This window comes from Terrapene carolina, unplaced genomic scaffold (assembly GCF_002925995.2).
Source record: "Terrapene carolina triunguis isolate 2854851 unplaced genomic scaffold, T_m_triunguis-2.0 Scaffold18, whole genome shotgun sequence".
NCBI lineage: Eukaryota > Metazoa > Chordata > Testudines > Emydidae > Terrapene > Terrapene triunguis.
The window spans coordinates 2,865,669-2,883,687 of record NW_020664369.1 but is presented as its reverse complement, the minus strand read 5'-3'; the positions used below and the strand labels follow the sequence as shown (position 1 = coordinate 2,883,687).

The window sequence follows — 18,019 nt, the reverse complement described above, 5'->3', positions numbered from 1 at the left end:
TATCATAGGTGGCAGAAGCTAAGGGAATGCTGTGAGGGCATGGTGGTCTCTGGTATCCTAACTATTATACTGAAAAGAATCCATTTCCAACTAATCAAAACATTTTTTTTTCTTCATCCACCTATATTATCTTTAAATATGTGACATGTTTTTCTGGTAGAAGAGGGAAGGAAGGAAACATTCTGAAGGCTATTTTAGGGACTGTAAAATTTTCAAACACACTTGCCAAATTCAAAATAAACCAAACATCACATGTTCACAGTTTGGATATCACAATGACTTTTAGCTCTCTTGTTCCCATGGGACTAATCCTGCATGCCTTCTGAGGCAAACTCCTGTTAACATTAGCGAGAGTTTTGACTGAGTATAGACTGCAGGATTTTGATCTATATATTTAGTACAGTAGGTGACTCACTGACAACACATAGGTAATAGGTGTTGGAGTTAGATATGTCACAACAGATTAAACAACGTGGAGTCACAAGTTTATGTATTGCTATTAACCACAATAGAGTACACATGAAAAAACATAACTGCAACAGTGGTTTGGGGTTGTATTACATATGTCATTTATCTATTATTGTGTCATATAATTAATCCTTTAGTTATTGGATTAATATCTCAGTCTACTGAGGAAGGGTGAAATAAAACAGGTGCCTGTGTGCCTATTGAACATAAAGGGCCTACAGACAAAATACTTCACAGTGTGCAGCAAATATTCTAATCTATAGCTTTGTTTAGTCAGGCTGAGTTCAGATCTTTATTGAAGAGTTGCTGTAAAAGAGTGAATACTACTTAGCTCTTTAAGCTGTTGCTTTTCATCTCTATCACACCACTGGAAACTTTTTCCTTGTTGACTTAAAGTTAAGAATTTTGTTATGGAAATCAAAGTGGGTACTTTCTGATTCTTCAATTTGTATTTCATATGGTTGAATTCCATAGAGCTGACACCTCATAAGGTCAACAGCCATATGGCTGGAAAGCTGACACCTCTGCCTCAAAGGAAGAGGAGGGTCAACATCATGTTGCTAGGTGACAGCTCCTCTCCACACTCTGAACCTGCAAATATGTAACCCCCGCCCCCATCCCCCATCAATTTTCTGGCAATGTAGGCTTTCAGCCATATGGTTGTCAACCTTATGGGGTGTTGACCATATGGGATTCAACCATACATCTGGAGCCCTGAGATAAATGCACAGATAAAAATGAACAATTAATCTATGTTGCATACTTTAAATTCTGTCTATGGATGTATTTTCTTCCAAAAGGATAACAGATCGGCCTGTCCACAAAGCATGTCTAGAATCAGTTTATTGGCCAATTCTCACGTGGCAGAAAATAGATGAATTCTGCTTTATAGTGCATAAGAGGCCCTCTTTAGTAGTATAAAAGCCTGTTTATATATATTTAATTGTTTGCATGGCTCCTGAAGACTCCTCCTTTTCTACGGAGAGGTGTGGCTGTCCTGTCTGTCACATCAGGCCCATTAACACACATCAACGTCGCATCACTATTGCCTCCAATTATATTTTAAAAAGCAGTCTAAGGGTAAGTCTATTCTGAAAAGAAAAAACAACAGCACTGAGTCTGAGAGGTTGGGTCAACTGACTCAGGTTTGCAAGGCTTGCGCTGCGCGGCTAAAAACTGCAGTGTTGCTATTTGGGCTCCGAGACCCTTCACCCTTGCCCGGTTTTAGTGCCTGGTCTCCAGCCCACACCCGGATGTCTACACTGCTATTTTCAGCTCTGCAGCCTGGGCCTTGCAAACGCAAGTCAATTGACACGAGCGTTGAGATTCAGTATCGCAGGTCTTTTACTGCAGTGTAGACATACCCTACGATACCATGGTTGCCTGGATCCCACAGTACCTTTTTTCCTGGCATTTGTCTGCCTTGTAGATTGTAAACTCTTTGAGGCAAGAACTGTCTTTATTTCGGTGTCTTACACAGCACTAAGCACACTATCAGCACTTGACAAATAATAAGATGGGAGTGGCCCACTATGAGCATAATCCAAAGCCCATGGATCATGCCCCATGTTATCAACAGGGGTAGGACCCACCACAAAGGTTCTGCCTAGTACCATGAACCTCATTTTTTCTAGTCAGTGAGGTCAGTGGTGCCAGCCACTCTTTAGAGAGACGCACATACTAACTCTTCACACAAATAATTGGGATGGTATTAAATCGGCTCAGTAAAGATTAAGGCTTTTCTTATTCCAGTCAGTCTGAATGATTAACAGCCTCTATGTTTGTCATTAATTTTGGTTGCCATAGTAGCCCTTTTAAACTTGTCTCTAACAACAAAGGAGGAATTATCTTCTAACTCTAAATCAATCAGAAACGGAATGATTTTATACTCATTTTTGTTTCATTATTGCAGGTAAAGCATAATGAATCGTTACAACAAGGCTTTCTGAGAGGGATAAGACGTCAGTTTAAATACTCAGGTGACTTTTAAAAAGCAGACAAGGAAATTAAATCATATTGACGCTGTCTTTTTAAGTGAAAATTTAGTCCTAAGACAAATTTGAAAGACAACATATTACAAAACCTAAGAGCAACAGAAATATTTCTATGATTTTTTAAAATTTTTTGGCCTGGATTTAAACATTTCCATGCAGTATTTGCAACCCGAACATTACAGAATTGTCTAGTGCACGATAGCCAAGAAGGGGAGAGGGGCAGTAGAATTGTCTATAAACAAGAGAGAAACTGACCAGTGAAGCAGAGGAAGTTTCATCTACTTCATGGACAAGGCTGTTCAGACTGTAATGGGATCGGTGGCCCTCATCATGGGACAAATGCCAGGGACCAAATGCAGCATCTTCTCTAACTTTAAACCATTGTCACACACTGAGGTTTTAGATGTGCTTAGGGACCTTCAGGCCGCAACCCGCAAATTGGATCAATGTGTTTCTTGCCTGATAAATTCTAGGAGGGAGATATCAGGTCTGTTATTGGAAAACACTTTCATTTCTTTCTTCCTGGAGGGCATGGTGACAGCATCTCTTAAAAAAGTAATTATTCATCTTTTGCTCAAACTGTCATGTCTTGAAACTGAGAATTATTCCAATTATTGTTTTCCCTATAATCTGCATCATTTTGAGGAGAGGTGAAAGGTGCATTATTGAAAAGGTGGTAACCAAGCAACATCTGACATACTCAGATTTCCTTGACACTTATCAAACTGGCCTTAGTCCTAGGTCCAGTACTTGGACTGGGCTGGTCTCACTGGTCAACATCCTCTTTCTGGCAACAAAAGATTGAGTAGAATTTTCAAAACTTTCAATAAGAATTGTGCTCCTAAGGCAGATAGATGCTTTTGAATGTACTAGTCTGACTGTCCGTGTAGACGCTCTTCTGTCTTTGACACCACTAACTTCAAGGTACTGTTGACATGGCTGCAGATTGTAGGAGATATAGACATTGCAGTACTCATTTGGTTTTTCTCTTTTTTTCCTCTGAGAAGACCCTGTTCTACGTAAATATGAGCATCTTATTAGGGAAATACTGAAGCAGTGCAGACTGTGCTTCTTTCTGCATACAGAAGACATCCAGCTCTATGTCTCTATTTCACTGAACCCAGATAATTCATTTGATTGGCTTTCCTTATGTCTGGTGGAGAGGAAAACTTGATAGCAACTGGTCTGCAGAACCTCACCCAGGATAAGAGACAGATAATGCTGACAGGCCATGGAAAACAACTAGAACAAACAGAGTTTATGTCTGAAACCCTTTCTTGCAAGGCTGCTGTAATTTTCCCCAACTCCCCCTCCCCACAAAAAGCCCACAAGTGAGTGTGGAGAAGAACAGTCCCTCTCCAAAATAAAAGCCAAACTCATGAAAGGTTTCACTAAATGAAAGAGACCAAACAGTGCAATGCACTTTGTAAGCATATTTATCCCTCAAATATAAAAGGAACACATTTTTCTTCCCAAAATGAAAAGGCTGCAATTCTGTAATTAAAAACACAAGAATACCAATACTCAAGTTTATGAATAAGCAGCCATGTTTCATCTTCTCCCCTCTACTGGATTCAACTTAGGACCTTTGTGTTTGGAATCAATCTTATTAGCTAAGAAATTGAAAGGTTCCATGGCCTCTCAGAATAAGTGTGCCTTTAGTTCCAAACTTAAGTTCTTTATTAATTACATCAAGCCAGATTTCCACGGAGACTGTGACAATAGTGTCATCAGCCTGTTATCTATCAGGTCCCTCTTTAATGGCTCTCGTAAGTTTAATGCACTTTTGTGCAGTCCTGGCTCTATACATTGTATGTTGTGTTTCAGTCAAACTTCTCTCCTACTCAGTGCAAAATTTCAACGTCCTTATGCTAGATGGATGTAAATATAAAGACACAATCTTTCTGAGAATTACATCGTGTAATTCGGAAACTGGTGTCACCAATCCCCCTTTTTCACATACTTTCAGGGTGCTATGCATTATGATTTTCTCAGTGAATTTTTAATAGTGTGCTGAATACCCATACAGGTGAATTTTAGGGTGACTGCACATGAGACATTCTCCTATCTTTTTTATTTTATTTTTGTGTCTGAGCCAAACTGTCTTGTCTCACTTCTCACAGTATTCTTATAAGACATCTTGGACACTATATTATGTGGTCAGATGTAGAATCAATAGCATTAAGTAGGAACTCATTATTCCCTGAATGCTTGGATTGTTTTTCCCATACAACCAACCATCTTGCAGTAAATGCTGATATGGATTCTTTTTAGTTCTGCATTCTTTTTCCCTTCTGCATCTCCACTTGTAGCTGCTAATAACTGATCCCAGGAATCTATATCTGTCTGGAGCAGTACATCCCAGGAGATGTGCTTCAATCATTTCTTTAAAATGGTCATTTTATACAACACTGAAGGAGCTGTTGATAACCTAGAAGTAGTTTGTGACTTTCTTATCAAAGTCTTTGTCTTTCGGCTCTTTTATGATATAATCATAGATGGAACTTTGCAGGTTTTTTGAGTGTTGGGGATGAACAGAGATTGCTCCTGAATGAAGCTAATGCCAAAGGGTTGCTGGAACTATCATCACAGCTTAGTTTTGATGATGACAATGGCATTGCAAATGTGTCTACTGTAGGATCATCAAACTCAATGTTCTCTTCTTCCACTTCAGTAAAGTGACTTTCAATGGTACTTTTAATGTTAAATCTACCTTTTTTTTTTCACGTTTTTTAGATAAATAGCAAAAGAGAAAGGATTTGCACTTTCCAATGTTGGGTTGGGTTTTTTGTAGGAAAGGGGAAAAGATTTTGCATAACACTGCTATCTTTGAGGGACCTAGACCATCTTTCATTCCTCACGTTTGTAACTCAAGGGTCTTATTGGAGCCACAGCTGCTTTTGGATATTTCAGAGAGTAGCAGTGACCACGACTGCTTTTTTCTCATCTTCTTGGATGCAAGGTTGCAACCTTTCCTCTCGGATACTGAACTCACCCTAGAAATGCATGCTTTTCTCACCTTCATTTTGGATTATTGCAGCATGCTCTAGCTAGAGCTAGCTCTGAAAACTTCTGGTTCGGTGCAGAAACTGAATTCATTCAGTTGGTTGATGATTTCCCCCTGACGATGGATGAAGACCAAATGTGAATGCTGGTATTATTGGATCATCAGTTGTCTTCGATACCATTGATCAATAGGCGTTGTTGACTCACCAGAGGACCCTGGAGAAAGTGGACACGGCTGCTTATCAGTGGGCTCCATTCTTTTCTCTCAAAGAGAACTGATGGGTAGCTGAGGATAGTTGCTTCACGTCCCAAAAAGTGAGCAGGGTGCTGTACAGTGCCATTCTGTCACCCTTCCTGTTCAAAGCATATATGTGGGACTGTTATGAGGCATTAGGTGTGGTGTTTTCAATATGCTGATGACAGCCACCTCTATGTCTCTATTTCGACACAATCAGATGATGTGGTTCAGGGCCTCAGTTGGAAACTAGCTCAGACTGGAGCCTAGATGAGAATGAGCTGGAAGAAGCTCCATCCTCAGGAAACTGATATGATGATGATGGTGGCTTGGAGGAAGCAGTGAGAGATGGCGAAGGCAATATCAGTTCCTTTGGTTGAGGGAGTTGTGACGTTGCACCCCATAATGCTTTATAGAAATATGCGTATGAATGTAAATATGACATAACTGGAATATGTTTTATGCTACTGTAGCGGGGCGGTTACCCTGCTCTGACCCGGGAGGGGTTAAACCAGCCCTGGGAAAGGGCTGCCCCTGGGAGCCAATAGGTTAGGCTGATTGGGGAAGCAGCCACAGCTGGAGCCACGCCCCAATCAGGCCACAGCTGGCCCTATAAAAGGGCTGTGAGGCAGCAGCTCAGGCAGTCTCTCTCTAGCAGTGGAGAGGAGGACTTGGCTGCCTGGGAGCTGAGCAGGGTGCCTGAGGTAGAGCAGGACTGGGGAAAGGCAGAGGAGCTGGGGAGCTCCAGCCTGGCAATTCCCCAGGCTGCAGGCCTGGCTAAAGGCCCAAAGCAGGTACTGGGGTTGCAGAGGTGCAGCCCAAGGTTAGGAAAGACAGCAGGTCCAAAAACCCCTTGCCGATGATTAGTGGTTTATAGACTGCAGTCTGCCCCAGTGAGCGGGGGCTAGACGATGACTGGCAGTAGCCACTGAGGGAAGGTGGGGATAGAGGGTTGGGGGTTCCCCTGGGTGGGGAGACCCAGAAAGTGGGGGTACTGCTAGGGGGGCCTGAGGCACATGGGTTACTGGCCAGCAGAGGGCACTCCACTGCTGGAAAAGCTAATTCCCTGGACAGCCATCAGGAGGCGTCACACTGGTGAGTCGTTGCCGTGCTACAGCTACATATGCCATGTAACATATCTCTGCAAAGGTTATGATCTACTGAATATATTCATCCTATTTGTATGCATGTATCATTTTTGTATTCGAAGTTCTGAATATTGGCTGTGTACTTGTTTGATTTTTAAGTAGCCTTAGTAAGGCATTTGGGCAGCTTCTTTAGAAAGGAATTTGCAAGTTAAGTGCCAAATCAAGAAACACTTAATGGACAATGGATCTTGGAAGACTCCAATCCACATAAGAAGTCTACCTGAGGATGTTCAAGGTAGCATGTGAACAATGGCTGCCTCCTGTAAAGTTCTGAGTCATGCATGGACATGTGACTTGCCCATGTGACTCCAAAACTCCATCTTGTAGCTGGGATTCTACATGGGGGTGGGAGGGGAACCACCCACAAGAGAGTCTATTTAAGCCCCTGGAAACCCCTCCATTTTGTCTTCAGCTGGCTCAAGAGATCGCCTCTCCACCCCAAAGAATACCTGAAAGAAACTGGAACAAAGGACAGTAACCATAGGGGTGTGAGTGATTGCTCGACTCAGACTAGAAGGAGGCTAGACTGTAAAAGAAGCTTACTGGAACATCTCTGAGGGTGAGATTTCATCTGTAATCACTTTCCTACTGTATTAGGTTTAGACTTGCATGTTTTATTTTATTTTGCTTGGTAATTCACTTTGTTCTGTCTGTTATTACTTGGGGCAAGTCTTCACTACAGGGGGGGGGTCGATTTAAGATACGCAAATTCAGCTACGCGAATAGCGTAGCTGAATTCGATGTATCGGAGCTGGAGTAAGAGCGTCGATTCGGGGATCAATTGTTGCGTCCCGACGAGACGCGATAATTCGATCCCCGAGAGATCGATTTCTACCCACCGATTCAGGCGGGTAGTGTAGATCTAGCCTTGGAACCACTTAAATCCTACCTTTTGTATTTAATAAAATCACTTTTTACTTATTAATTAACCCAGAGTAAGCATTAATACCTGCGGGGGAGGGGGGCAAAGAGCTGTGCATTTCTCTCTATCAGTGTTATAGAGGGCGAACAATTTGTTTATCCTGTATAAGCTTTATACAGGGTAAAACAGATTTATTTGGGGTTTGGACCCTATTGGGAACTGGACATCTGGGTGTTGGAGACAGGAACACTTCTTAAGCTGTTTTCAGTTAAGCCTCCAACTTTTGGGGGACGGAGTTCAGACCTGGGTGTGTGTTTGTAGCAGGCTCGTGTGTCTGGCTCAAACCAGGCAAGGCACTGAAGTCCCAAGCTGCCAGGGAAAACGTGCTCGGGGTAGTCTCAGCACACCAGGTGGTGGTCCCAAGGAGGTTTCTGTGATCCAATCCGTCACAGTATTTCAACCATTAGTCACCAGGGTTTTAAACTTGGGGCTGATTCTAGATCCCTGGCTACTACTGACAATCATATTAAAGCAGCTTTTCACCATGAGCATCTGGCCAGGAGGTTCACATTTTGACTTGAATGTAGACCTTGCTACTCTTTATATAGAGACTTTTGCAATGCTCTCTACATAGGGTTACACCTTAAAACCATTTGGACATTGAGGCTAGTGTGGAATGCAACTGCTTGCTTAGTGAGCCTATTCAACTCTGGGAGGGAGTTTAAGGTTTTGGTAATGATCTATAATGCCCTAAATGGCTATGAACCTGCCCATGTGAGAGCATCCTTCTCCCTGTGCCATACTACCACAGCTGCAGTCAGCACAGATGTTTGAGCTGGACCCTCCTCATTATCAAAGATGACTGCTGGAAGGGGGTTCTTTGCAAGGGCTCAGCATCTGCATCAGCAGATATGGAACTTGCTCTCCACCTTCATCCTAACTAAGCTGAATTCAGTGACTGCCTGGGCACATTGCAAAAGTCATCTATGTGATAGGGGGTTTGGAAAAGGTTAAGGCTATGAACCTGGAACAATGAAGGGGTTGTGGGAAGGAGCTTTTTTGGTAGGTGGTTGCCTAACCAGGTTCCTGTCTGATTGTTTTAATGCTGTTGGGTTTAAGCTATAATTGGCAGGGCACCAGATGCCTTGTTGAGGCATCCTTTTTATTAACAAAATGAAAATAAATAAAATCATTGTGAAACTTTAGCTGGTGTGGAATGCATCTGACTGCTTACTTAGCAGCATTGCTCACAGAGAACACATACCTGGGCTACTAAAACTGCACTGGCTTCTATATCCTGGCAGGGGTAGTTCTCTATCTTGGTTCTTATATAGGCTCCTCAATGTGGTGTGTGAGCACTGATGGCTTTTATCCAACCTACTTTAGAGACCGCCTTTCTTCTGTGATACCATGATAGCTGAGATTGGCTAAGGTGTTTGAACCAACAGCCACCTTTGAAATGGGAGGGGACTGATCACCAGGTGTGATCAATGAGGAATCCGATTCTAGAACAATTCGCATCATAGGCCTGATCTATAGTTAAAAATTAGATTGGCCTAGCTATGTCACTCATGGCTATGAACAATGTCATACCCTGAGCACTGCAGTTAGGTCAGCATAACCCCTGATGTAGACGTGGGTAGGTTGATGGAAGAATTTGCAAATTCTTCCTGTTTCCCTCCACTCCTCTCTGTTTAATGCATTACTTTCCCCTGCTTCATATTTGCAAAGTTACTAACATCCTGCATGAGTAGCCATTCCATCATTCCTGCAGCCTCTAGCGGGAGCACTGAGCTGTGAGCAGCCGTCCCGAAAATCCCTGCAGCTACCGGTGAAGGAAGAGAGGTTGGTGACCCTGAAGATCTCCGTTTAAAGCTGTGATGTACACAAACCCTGTTTTTTAACGGTCTATATTTCCAAATGTATGAGAGCAGAAGGGCATACTAGATATATGCATGGCTCTGAAAGGAAGATCGAAGGTAGTGGGTTGCCATGCTTACACTCATTGTAGGAAAATTGCCCTCCCCGACCTTTGTGAAATTGGTATTTTTGTGCTTGCATCTCATTATATTAGAGAAAGCCTGCTGCTCCTAAATCCGTTCTGAGTTCACCAACAACCAAGTGGTAATCACTAGACTCAATGGTCTATTTTGAAGCAGGATTATAGTCAATCTCAGCATATTCAGAATGAAAAACCAAGAGAAAGCAATGAGATAAAGGCAGAAAGCTATAGAACAAGAGGAAGTGAGGGAGAGGGAAACGCAACTCAGAGATGGGGGGGAAAAGTGCATTCAAAAGATTTTCCTATTCCAGCACAGTAATGAGTTTCCTTTCTTTAGTCTGTATTGTTTTCAATGTTTATATTTTTTTCTCCCCTAAAATCGAAACATGTTTTGCCATAGGAATATCATGGGTAGAGTTTAGAATGTCCACAGAAGGACTGTTGGGTAGATGTGTCTTCTGCAGATAAACACCGATAGAGGAATTAGGAAATTCCAACAGCAAATAAATAGCAAACTGGGAAAAAAAATCTAGAAGAGAAAGTGAAAAGAGGCTTAGAGGAAGAATGTGAGAGGCATCACAAGCAAGAAATAAAAATACGGAATGCAAAAAAAAAAAAACCAGGAAAAAAAAAGGGAAAAAAAAAAAAAAAAAAAAAAACGAAAAAAAAAAAAAAAACAACCTGTGCAGAAAGAGGGAAAATAGTTGTAGGAAAAAAAATACAAAAAGTGTGCAACAAAACATAAAAGACAGGAACTGTCATGCTGGATCAGATCAATGGTACATGCAGTGGAGCATCCTCACTCCCACCACAGGCAGTACCAGAAGGTGGTGTATAACCCCCGTAATGGACAATTATACAACAACATGGATATTACAGAAGCTTCTTCCTGAATCTAGGCAGTTGGTGATTGACTTATGTCCTAAAGTATGTAGGTTGATATGCCTTATAAATGTTTAGTGTAGATAATGTAACTGTGGCTGATACTCATTCACATAAATGTCTAACCCTTTTCAAGATCCTACTAAACACTTTGCCTCAATAATTGTGTACAAATGTATTTCTTTTTTAGTTTAAACATCTTGCCTTTTAATGTCATTCATTGTCCCTTGTTCTTGAATTATAAGAAAGGTGTAGATAGGCGTACCCAAACCACTTTCTCTATGCCACTTATGATTTTAATATATGTATATCATCTCATTTCTTATTTGTCCACTCTCTAATCTAAATAGTCCTAATTTATATATAAATCATAAACCATTATTTTTCAAGAATCAGACTTGTGAACAATGAACCTAAGAGCTCTTCCCTCCTTAAAATGTGTCTTTAAACAAAGGACTAATCTTGCCCCATCTGCACAATAGTTATTGCCTCAATTTGTGTCAAATGTTTCAGACACACAGGTAAAAGAATATACAATCCCAACCACTTTGTTAAACAGATTCAGCCATAATTCTTAGAAGACTTTAGTGAACCATGACCCAAAGTCACTCCTAGGCAAGTCTAGAATGCCAGATTTTATAAAAATCACAGTTAATAGTAAAGGATTTACATTCCAAATGCCAACAGTAACAGCAAGTTTTCTCCCTTTATATTGAATCCTTTTCAGTGTCTGCCCTTTTTTTTCCCTCTCCTCAAAAACAAAAACACAAGTTTTGCCCCAAGGAATATCATGATCACAGCTTGCAAGAAAGAAGCAAAGAATTTGTAAAGCCTGAGAGTGACATGAATCATTGATGGTTATGCAATTTTCTCTAACTCTGAGTAGTCCAAATTCAGAATATGTAGCTTTCCATTACACAATGACACAATGAATTTTATATCTATTCAGTTTCAAAGGGGCCAGATCTGGGATTTTTATTCATTCCATTATAGATGTAAAAGCTGTGTGAAGTTCAGATCTGGATCCAAACTGCCTTAGAGGTGGTTCAGATCTGAAGCCCTCTTAAAACAACACTCAACTTGAAATGTAGTCAATTTTAAAAAATGAATTAAAAGTAGATTCAGGTATTACACCTGCCCAAGTCCCCCTGCTAACATTTGTGTTTACAAGCAAATTTCCCTCTGTAACTACATAATTATATACATAGGAAACAGTGAAATTGACTATACAAAGAGTGCTGTCTCAAGCTCAGTCAGATGTTTAAAGGCAGGGCCGGCGCAACCCATTAGGCAACCCATTAGGCGACCTAGGGGGGCAGCGACCGCGGCAGTATTTCCATGGCGGGACCTTCCGCCGCCTCTGCGGGGGGGCGGCATTTTGGGGCGGGACCTTCCGCCGCCTAGGGCGGCGGAAAAGCTGGCGGCACTCCTGTTTAAAGGTATTTAGGCACCTAAATACCTTTAAACATCCATCCCAAAATAAACACACAATAAATAGGGCATATTTTGGATGTAAATATTCACTTTAGAAATGGTTATTAGGTTCAATACAACTTCCATTGAAGTCTATGGTGCTCAGGTACTGTAGTGATCGCAGTCATGTAAGCAGCTTGATAGGTTGATTTCTATTAACTTCTCCCACCAAATATCTATAGAAAACGTAGCACTGTAAGAATGCCTACCTACGTTTAAAAATATACTGAGATGCAGTACAGTGTTTTCTATTCTTTAAATCATTTTGGTCTTAGGTTACCATATTTATTAGACTTCAATTATATCTGACAAGAATATATGATTCCTTCACCATCCCTTACCACACTATAATCTCAGGACTCAAACCATAATTATTCTCATAATTCACATGCAACAAGCTGGTTTTTTTACAGTTTCTTAAAATATCCAAAACCTTTTTTTAAAAATATAGTGAAACATTCCATGAGCCAGAGCTCATCTTATGGCCCAAAAGCTTAAACAGTTCAACTGACTCTCTGCCAACTCCCGTTCTTCTATTCCTGGCACCATCTGCAGTGTTAGTTGCAAAACTACTCACAAGTTAACCACAGGAATGGCAGGCGCAAGCAATAAACTACAATGACTTTTAAGATAATGTGGTTTTGCCACGTACTACAAGACACAATTGTCTGGTCAAGTTACTTAGACACCAAATTCTTTTTTCAAGTACAGTAGTGTAAATCTGGAGTAACTCCATTGAAATGGGAAATGCATGGAGTTACTCCAGATTTACACCAGTGTAACAGAATGGAATTATAACCTAACAATTTTGCAAGAAATAAAAATAATTCCATCTCTCCCTCAAAACCTAGCCCCCCCCAGAATAAAATTATAACTTTTTACTTCAAATATATCAATGCTCTAAAAGTAATAAGCAGATAGTATACTAATCAATGCAGTAATGTATATGCTGAAATAATCAGGGATTCAATATAAATTACAGACCTTTACAAAAGCAGATTGCTTATCAGCAGACCCATTAGCGTACTTCTGAAGGAAGATTAAAAATTCTCATGGCCAATCCTATAAGATCAAGAAACAAAAGTTAAAAACAATGACCTCCAGAAGAGAAAAAAAAAATCATTGTTTCTTCAGGAACTAAATGCTAAAAAGCTGACTCTAGCATTGGTGTAGAGGTTATTAAATATCTTAAACTATGGAAGCAGCAAGATCATTACAATTATTTAAATATTGGAAAGTCCAAGCTCAGAGGGGTTTATTTACTATAATTCAGAAAAAGAAGAATGCAAAATAACGTTAAATTATTTTAAAAAACACTATTGAAAACAGTTTTGATAAAACTGCAATGGATTTATTGCAACTGGATTGTAAACGATAAGAATGCTGCACCAATTGATATTCTCTTTGAAATGTCTATAATACAGACCTTAAAGTGCATTTTCAAATATATAGCATATCAAAGCAGCAGACATTTATTTCTAGCCATGGCACTTCCAGGCTTTTAGTTCAATGAAACCAGAAATAGTCTACATGTGCTACATGATAAAGGATGTAGTGATGGGTCCTGCCCTACATCAGTAAACAATTTTTTTCTTTTAACTGACAAAGAATTTCAGTGATAAACAAATGCCTAAGCCTTTTATGAATTCTTCAACACAATCATGGAAAACCTGCCTTTTCATATTTCCAGTGTATGCTATTCAGAGTCAAAATACAAATTCTATTTCCCAAGATGCATCAGTTGCTATGTTTTCCATTATAGCAACTATGATACACAAGGGTAAATCTAATACACTATAGCTTTCAGCTACAATCCCCCTGGAATCCATACCCACTGTTGTAAGGATAATTATCTGGGTATCCCCGAGGCCAATTCTTACAATTTTCATATAAAAATCACCTCTTGCATAAGACATGAAATTTAAAATCCTCTCCACAGATATCACTGAGTCACTGCATTACCTCTGGGAAAGATATAAATTATGCATTCTTTGATTCTCTTTAAAATTTTAGATGCACAGGGGACAAAGAAGCATCTCAATGGTACTAAAAATATAAGGCATTCAAGAAAGAAACAATAACTTGTTTGGTATTAACTGCTACAGTGCTCCAAGGCTCCCTGCCTGGTCAAGAAAAGCACATAAAGCACTGAAACATAACAGCAGGCTTGCATGCTAATGGCTGCTAGTGACAAGGACTCATTGAATGTCACTGCTTCACATACTGCGTACTGTTCATTTTTCTTATCTGTGTGACCTCTCCTTTGAAATGACTGATGAAACTCATGAGAATTAGCATCTCTGCGTCTGGGCATTTGCCACCAAGAAGGCATTCAGTAACATCTATACTAAAACATAAAAACAGAAAACAAAACAAGAAACAGCCTACATGAGCATTGTGAAGGTTCCTTTATCTATATTATAAAAGGACTGCTTTGTGAAGCTTCATCACTGAGTTAGCTTTTACCTTGATGCCCTTTAAAAGTATTAGTTTGTCACAATACATGCATTCATATTTCAGATTTGGCTAACATTTTCATAATTGGTGTGAATAAAAAAGGAATAGCTGTTGCTGCAAGAAAAAAGAAATGTCTCTGTTCTAATGCCCTGCTGCTTTAATGACCTATTTCACACTAGCATCTGTTCTGTTCTGATGAACCACTCCAGACGAAAGCTGGCAAAATAACACTGCAAGTATGTTATCCAGACATCCACTGAGTGCTGCAGATGCTTCGTTCCATGGTTCACATTTAACATGTGCCTGATTAATTTTTCTTTATTATTTCAACTACTTGGCTTATAGAATTTCCTATAAGTTCTGAAAATGTAGGATTTGCTTCACAGACAGAAGGATGGCATCCTAAGAAACTGCCTTGGCACTATCAGATTCATTAATATGTCAAGCATAACAAGCGTCAAGTCATGTGTGTTTGAATTGCCAAAAGTTGCCAGTTAATTACGAATTCCAGAGGAATGTAAACTTCAGTAACACATTGTATTTATAATATTTGCCTGCAGAATAAATACAACATTCATTTCAATTTTGAAATTACAGATATTTGCAGATACTCGGATGCTGAAGAATGGATCACTATGACCAAAAATGTTATGCCCAGACTCTGCCTCAAGCCTTTGACCTAATGAGGTTACTGACAGGGATATGAATGATTTGAACAGAAAATGAAATACAAAAGTAGTTTTATCTTGCAGTGCAATATTTCTTCTGTCACTTAACCAATTTTTTTCCTCTCAAAATTACAGGGTACACTACAAATCTTCAAGGCTAGCGGCAGCTACGACAGCCTAAGTGCTATTTAAAAACATAATAATTTATGAGTTGTGTTGGTGGAAAAAGCAGAGGTCACATGGGAGAGTCCTCAGAGAGGTGACAATGAGAAAGGTTACAAAGATGTCTGAATGAGACAAAACAGGTGTAAATCCACTGACTACAACAGTGTTTCTCCAGAGTTATGTCACCATAATTGAAAGTAGAACATGACCCAATCAATCGCTGGCAAGAAATCAAGCATGTTATGAAACACAATTTTCTATCTAAATCCAAGAGGAAGTTCTGTCATATGCTTCAAATAAATTTTTCACCCCACTTGACCACCAATATTCAGTGTATCAAACTGCGTGAAACCTGGAGGCAAGCGCATAGGTTGCAGGAGGGAAGTGTTTGGAGGAGGAACCAGGAAGTGAGTCTGTATGTACATAGCTTGAATGGTAGCTGAAGTTGCAGCATCTCTTTAAATAGTTATTTTAATAAATATCTAGCTTAGTTTTAGAAACATGTTTTCCTCATGTTATTACCCAACATTTGGTGCATGAAACCTATTGTATGTTGATTTGTACTAGGAAAAAAAGTAGGAAATTAGTAAGAGTTAACAGGAATCCTCAGGGAGGACATCCTTTTAAATAAACGGTACATATGCATATCTTCTAGTTTTTCTGTCTACTCATTTCCAGTTTGCCGGCCGTTTTTACACTGTTGTTATGAGAAGACTTTTGCCTACAGGTACTTAGCTGTAAGAGGCTACGACCTGGGCTCAATCTGACTTCTTGTTGAACAGGATTCTGAAGCCAAGCATATGCCACAGAGAAAGGCTTGTACTTGGCCCTGCAAACTTAACCCATTGATGGTACCTATTTTTCTTGTTCATGAAGAGAGAGAGAAGTAATCCTTTAGAGAGCCAGGGCCTACATCATTTAGGGCTCAGATGAATGAAAACAGGACATGAATTGCATTCATTATTGGACTGGGAGATAATGCATCGAGCAAAGCTCCAGAGGGAAACGTTCCTATTAACCTGTGGTACTTAGGCCTGGTCTACACTAGAAAATTAGGTTGGTTTAACTTCATTGGTCGGGGTGTGAAAAATCCAGATGCTTGAGTGGCACAGTTAAGCCAACCTAAGTCCAAGTGTAGACAGAGCTAGGTTGACGGAAGAATTCTTTCATCAATAGTCACGTAGCTACTGCTTCTCAGCAGAGACAGATGTAAGAATCCCTCCAATCCGTGTAGGTAGCATCTGCGCTGAAGTACTATAGTGGTGTAGCTGTGCCGTTGTAGTGTTTTAAGTATTGACGAGCCCTCAGTAGATAAGCTGCTCTGCATTAGATCAATTGAAGCTTCTTCATGGGCTCCACTTTCATTACCAGGTATAGTGTATTGTATTCCTTCCAGGTTCAAGTAGTGCATGTGCAGATCACAGTGACAGGGTCCATACCCAACAGGTATGTAGCCTCCTGTCCAGCCTGAGATGGAAAAAGGTGTTTCTGGTTCTTTGGAAATGCAGAAACAGCAAAGACATCAGAAGAATTCTGAGACTTCACACCATCATAAAATAAGAGCGCATAGGCCTTCACTGGAAGGAGGGGTCATTATTGAAACCGAGTTATTATGCTGGCTGGCTCTGCATGTGCGATACATCCACAGACAAGCCCTAAAAGGAAGGTGCTTCCTGTCCAAGGGAATTGAAAATGTTTTTGGAGTCAGCGGCAGCAGGAGGGGAGCTGACTCTGTCCACCCTTCCAGTAATAAATACATATCTGTTGTTACTGAGCTCATGCCAATGTCATCACTCTAGGGACTCTGCCTGCTTGCACTAACCCTCCATGGAGGAGACTACAAGATCACGCAACATTATTCTTCCAAACACTTCCTTTGCACCTTCACCAACTTGCTTCAGTTTAACAAGCTATTCTTTATCCAGGAGTCAGTCTTATGGAGACTTTATGAAACCTCGGTATTATTAGGATCCTAAAACCTTCACTGTTTGATTTCAGATTCAACCCTGCCATGCCATCCTGGCCTTTGGGAACCCATTGGAAGTTCTTATCACTAGTTTCAAAGAAAATGTCAGGTAAAAAAAAAAAAAACATCAAAAAGATTTTAGAGCTATATTTTCAAAGGGGCCTTCTAGGGTACATATACACAGCAATTAAACACATGTGGCTGGCCCCAGTGAGCTAACTTGGGCTCACAGTGCTTGGGCTGTGCTGTAAAATTGCTGTGTAGAAGGGCTCAGGCAGGAGCCCAAGCTCTTGGACCCTGTGCTGTGAGATCCCAGAGTCTGGGTTCCAGCCCGAGCGCAAACATCTTGAGCCCCACGAGCCCAAGTCAGCTGACCCGAGCCAGTCACAGCTGTGCCTCAGGTATTTTATTCCAGTGTAGACATGTGGCTAATGGCTTCCTTTTGTGCAAGTATAATTTTGTCTATACAAATCATGTACATGCACAGTTTTTGTGCAACCACATACAAAACATTTCTGTATTTTACTCATGTTCAATTTGTGCAAGCACTCATTTTTGTGCATGTGCAGTCTATCATTTGTGTGCACAAAAAACAGGCCTAAAAAATTTTGCACACAAGTTACTGCACACTAGGGTTACCATTCGTCCGGATTCCCCCAGACATGTCCGGTTTTTAGAGTTAAAAATAGCGTC

At 40.5% G+C, this 18,019-nt stretch overlaps 1 protein-coding gene across 2 annotated transcripts in view; it reads right to left on the bottom strand.

The window, feature by feature from the left end:
- The window catches only part of LOC113405086 (ecto-NOX disulfide-thiol exchanger 1), a 487,391-nt gene that overhangs the window by 332,810 nt on the left and 136,562 nt on the right, over positions 1-18,019 (bottom strand). For both annotated transcript variants that reach the window (XM_026654602.1, XM_026654624.1), the window contains one exon: positions 13,055-13,132. The gene's annotated coding sequence lies outside the window, so the exon portion shown is untranslated. The remainder of the gene's footprint in view (positions 1-13,054; positions 13,133-18,019) is intronic.